Consider the following 6000-nt stretch of genomic DNA (forward strand, 5'->3'; position numbering starts at 1 on the left):
CTGTTATTGTTTTTAGCGATCATGCAGCGTTGAAATATCTTCTTTCTAAGAAGGATTCTAAAGCTAGATTGGTGCGGTGGATTTTGTTACTTCAAGAATTCGATATCACAATCAAGGACAAGAAAGGCACCGAAAATGTTGTCGCGGATCATTCGTCAAGATTGACAACTGATTCAAAATCTGACATCACACCAATCGATGACTACTTTCCTGATGAATCTTTACTTTCTGTCACTACAATGCCTTGATTTGCTAATATTGTTAACTTTCTTGTTTCAGGACATTTGCCAGTGCATTGGGGCACCCAAGACAAAAGAAAGTTCTTGAACGAAGTGAAGAACTTTTATTGGGATGACCCTTATCTATTCAAATATTGTCCTGATCAAATATTTTGAAGATGCATTCCCGACAATGAGGTAAGTAATGTCATTAAATTTTGTCATTCTGAGGCATGTGGGGGTCATTTTTCGTCAAAAAAGACAACTGCAAAAATCTTACAATGTGGATTTTATTGGCCCACCATGTTCAAGGACACGCATGCATTCTGCAAATCTTGTGAAAATTGTCAAAAGTTAGGATCTCTTTCAAAACGTCACATGATGCCTTTAAGTACTATTCTTGTCATTGAAATCTTTGACTGTTGGGGTATAGATTTTATGGGTCCATTTCCTCCATCATTTGGTTTTGTGTACATATTAGTCGCAGTAGACTATGTTTCAAAATGGATAGAAGCAATTCCAAGTCGTAACAACGATCATAAAACAGTCATTAAGTTTTTGAAAGAAAACATTTTGAGTCGATTTGGAATCCCTCGGGCCATGATAAGTGATGGTGGAACACATTTCTGCAACAAGCCATTTGAGTCTTTAATGAAAAAATATAGAATCACACACAAAGTTGCCACCCCTTATCACCCCCAGACAAATGGACAAGTAGAACTTGCTAATAGGGAGATCAAACAAATCTTGGAAAAAACAGTGAACCCTAATCGAAAGGACTGGTCTTTAAGACTTAATGATGCACTATGGGCCTATCGAACTGCTTTTAAAACATCATTAGGTATGTCACCTTATAGGTTGGTGTATGGAAAACCTTGTCATTTGCCTGTGGAACTTGAATACAAAGCTTATTGGGCTATTAAAGCTTTCAATTCAAACTTGGATGATGCGAGTCAGCTGCGTAAGTTACAAATAAATGAGCTTGAAGAAATAAGAAATGATGCATATGAGAATTCAAAAATTCATAAAGCAAGAATCAAAGACTTTCATGATAAAAGAATCTTGAGAAAAACATTTGATGTTGGTCAAAAAGTTTTGCTTTATAATTCTCGACTCCATTTATTTCCTGGAAAGCTAAGACCAAGATGGAGCGGTCCATTTGTTGTGAAACATGTATATCCTTATGGGGCCTTTGATATTGAGAATCCAAAGAATGGTAATGTTTTCAAGGTCAATGGACATCGTTTGAAAGCTTACTTTGATAATTTTTCTAGTGAAAATGAATCCATTGGTTTGAATGATCCTGTATATGAAGGTTGATTATTTTGTTTTTCTCATATTTTTTTTGTGTTTCCTTTTGGTGTGACTTTTGTTTTGCTAGTCTTTCTCCAACCCCGGTCAAATGGCGGATAACGGTACTCCGTGACTCTTAAGTCGGTTCTTTCAATTTCCCATGATAATTGATATCTTTGTATATATCTGTTCAATTCCTTGTTCCTTCTCTTTTCTTTACATCTCTTCTTCACTTCTCTTTAAAAACAAAACAAAACAAAAATGGACACCACTCTTGAAAAATTGAAAAAGTATTTTCCTGCTCTGCCTCAGAATGCGATTACAAAAATTTACCGTGCTAGGTGTGAAAGATTGAGGTTGTTAATGAACCATGAAATTCCTGAAGATATTCGCTGGATAATTGAAGCAAAGATCCGATTATCAGGTGAGTCTTCCAACTCTTTTATTTCATACATGCCTGGGACAGGTAAAAGCACTTTTGCAAAGAAACATCGTGCAAAACGACTAAAAGTCTGTCACCGATGTGCCAGATGGACTTGTAATGCAAAATATCATTCTTTAGGAATGGTATCTATAAACCGTGAAGATAAAATACAATTCATTAAGGATGGCCTGAGTAAGGAGTCTTTAGATAATCTTCTATTAACTCTTGAGACGCATCCTAGTGGAGATGTGCATCGTGCAATTCATGATTTATGGCCTCATTTTCATAAAGAACATGATCGACTTAGTCTTGGGAATCTAACTAAAAAAGACCCTGTTTGCCAGTTTTTAAGAAAATTGGATGGGAAGCCTATCCCCGACCCATAGAGGGCGTTTAAGCCGTTCTTGGACGTAAAACCAAGGGAAAGCTGTGAGTCACAATCACAACTGCTTGTACATACATATTTGTTTATATATATATATATATATAACATCCTAGTGGAGATGTGCATCGTGCAATTCATGATTTATGGTCCCATTTTTATAAAGAACATGATTGACTTAGTTTTGGGAATCTAACTAAAAAAGACTTTGTTTGCCAATTTTTAAGAAAACTGGATGGGAAGCCTATCCCCGACCCATAGAAGGCGTTTAAGCCATTATTGGACGTAAAACTAAGGGAAGATATGAGCCACAATCACAACTACCTGTACATACACATGCTTTTTCAAAAACAAATAAATAAATAAAAAGAGGGAGAGAGTATGTGTGAGACTCCAGTTGGCCTACATATAGGCGGTATGATTGTCTTTTTAATTTCTCATCTATAAAATCTTTTCTTTCTTTCTTTCATTTCTACTCAACCCATACATTCGACAAATATAGAAGTGTGTAGAAATGACAAGTTCCTCAGGTCTTCACATAAGAAATATTTGTGTTTTTGGTGGATCTAGTCCTGGGAAAGAAAAGGAGTTTTTAGAATCAGCAAACCATCTTGGTTAGGTGCTAACTGAGAGAAAGATTCATTTAGTGTATAGGAGAGGCAGCCTTGGGTTAATGGGAGGTGTGTCAATAGCTGTATTTTTAGGAGGTAGTCAAGTTTTGGGGGTCGTCCCTGAAGCTTTAGCACAAGGGGACATCATTGAAAAAATAATTGGAGAGGAATTATAAGTCTCCACAATGTCTGCTCGAATGAATGCAATGTTTAACCATGCTGAAGCCTTCATTGCCTTACCAGTTGGTCTAGGCACATTAGAAGAGATCTTTTATATTTCCTCTTCGGCTCAACTGCACATTCACCATAAACCCATAGGTTTGTTAAATGTTAATGGTTATTATGATAAGTTGTTGTCTTTTCTTGATCATGCTGTGGAACAGGAATTTCTAACATCTTCTACACGACAAATCATAATCTCTACTGCTACTACTAAATAATTGATTAACCAACTACAATCTTTCATTCCTGTAATTGATCCCTCCATGAGTCGTATAAAATGGTCATCTAAGGAAAGCTGTAAAAAGCTTATTTTGGATTTGAGTCTTTATTTGTGAATTTGTGTGTCATTTTTTTTTATTATTGTGTTTTATTATTTCTTATCTTTGTTTAAGTGTGTTTCAAGTTTGTCAATATTCGTTATTTCAGGTGATGTCTTCTGTACTTTATCTTTCTACTTTAGGACATTGATGACAATGTCTTATTTTGGTTAGGGCGAGGGTAGTAGTTGATAAAAAAAAAATTGTTTTCCATTTCGTAAAGCATGTGCAAAATTATTGTTACTAGGAAGGCCGAGTAAAGGAGCTCTTTTGTTAAAGTAACTCTTGAGACACATCTTAGTAACCATTCTTAACAAGGTCTATTATAATACTTCTTGAAATATTCAAGTTTACAAACTCTCGCATTAGTATCACTTAATTCTACCCATATACTCATTTAACATGTATTCTCAAACCTTAATTTTCACACACACACTTTAACATATGATTGCGGGTTCCACATTGAATTATCACATTATTTATGTTCTTTTGTTAAAGGTAACAAATAAGGGAAAGGGATAGTATATAATTTGCAAAAAAATAAAAAAAAGAACAAAAAAATGATGATAATAAATAAGTAGATAAGTTTGGTTTCGTAGTCTCTCTAACCTAAGCAATTAAGTCGAAAGGGTGTTTTAACACCTAATACTCTAAAGTCAACTAACTTGAGAGCTATTGGCCTAACGCTTGTTACATGGATTGAGGAGAAAAGCTTAAGGAAATTAAACATTGCACTATCTACATATCAGTATCTGCAACCCGAGTTACTAAGCTCGTAGAGGTGTCTCAACACCTAATGCCTTAAGACCAATTGGTTTGGGAGTCATTAGCTGAAAGCTTGTTACATGGGTTAAAAATATATTTTGTTTTAAGTTACATGTATATGTATTTTTTAAAAAAAGGAAAAAATCTCAACCTAAGGAAGTTAACCTTAAACATTAGAACAAGAATTTTGTTTTCTTCCAAGTAAAGACCCATAACTATGTGTTAATATATTGAGCATAAAAGAAAGGTTTATTAATATCTTGTTTAAGAAGTATTGAGCAGATATATAAATTTAATAAGAGTTTGTTTATCTGGATAGATTAATGGAAGTTAAATGATGAATACCTTGCTATGTGGAATTTATGAATTGTTTTTCTATTTTAATGCTTTGATTACTAGAGACTAGTAATAAGCTAGTTAGGGGGTGTGATTAGTACTTAAAAGTGTATTTTTTATTAAGGTTTTATATCATTATTTTGCACTTGAAGTATGAATAACTCCTTAATTAAAGCATGTTTTATAATAACATATCTAATAATATAAGATACCTTTAATTTGTGGTAAATATTTATTTTAAGTGTAGGCCTATCACATAAGTAAAAGGATTGATTGATTGATGAATTTAAGAATTGAAATCGAAAGGACAAAGAGATGGCCAAACTTAGAAAAGAGATGTTGGTGTAGTCCAAATAGAAACACTACTCGGTAATTGGGTCATATCTATAGCAGCCCAAGACTTAAAAAGGCCATTTTTAAGTCCAAATTATAGCAACAACAAAGTAGTTCGAATCTGTCCTCCAACCCAAGCACTGTTCATTGTTTGGCCCATATATAGAGTTTTAGAAGTTCAAATGACCTCAATTTTTTACACAAGAAATCTAAGACAATTTCCTACAACTTTCATGTTTACAAGTGGTTCTAATTTTGAAGTTATCAATGATGTTTTGGGCAGACAAGAGAAGATAAGGATTGTCACCAAGTCAAGAGTTGGTCACCCACTCATCAATTAGTCATCAGATCAATAGTTCCTAATTTTGGCTTATAAAGGAGGCATTTGCCATGCATTTAGGTATCTTAGTTTCTAGATCAAGATCATGCTCTTGCTTTCTCTCTTTGTATTTTTTGTAATGTTTATGCTTTACTTTCATTAATATCAAGTTTATACCTTTCATTTCTTTTCATTTATTTTTTTTGGTAAGTTGACGTATATATTAAAGGAAAACGATACAAAGATTATAAGTGGCATACCCCAGATTTACAATGAGAATAGAAATGTAAAACAACAGATGGCTACAGGCTAGCCACCGAACAGAAAACTCAAGACCTAACTTGATTAGTTAGGGAAACCAATACAACCAGCTAAATATCAAATGAAGAATCTATGTTATTGACCCTCCAAGCTCGTTGGATCCTTTTATTTTCTTCTGTTGGTAGGACGTTCCTCATCAAATCAAGCTTATCACGGATGATACATTCGATTTGATGAAAGACCAAATTCTGAGTTCTAGATATTCCAGCAAAGGTCCTTGCATTCCTTTCTTGCCAGATATGATACACTATAGCTGCAAAACTGAGTTTACGAGAAAAATTGATGAAACTTTTGCCATGCCAAGTGACAGTAGCCCATCGAATCCATTCATCCCATCCTTTTGTCATTCTTGGAATGTTGCATCTGTCACAAACATCCCACCAGATCGCTTTAGTATAGGAGCATTCAAAGAACAAGTGGTTGTGATCTTCGTTATTGCGGAGACAGAGTGAGCATCTA

Source organism: Populus euphratica, unplaced genomic scaffold (genome assembly GCF_000495115.2).
Source record: "Populus euphratica unplaced genomic scaffold, PopEup_1.0 scaffold261.1, whole genome shotgun sequence".
Classification (NCBI taxonomy): Eukaryota; Viridiplantae; Streptophyta; class Magnoliopsida; order Malpighiales; family Salicaceae; genus Populus; species Populus euphratica.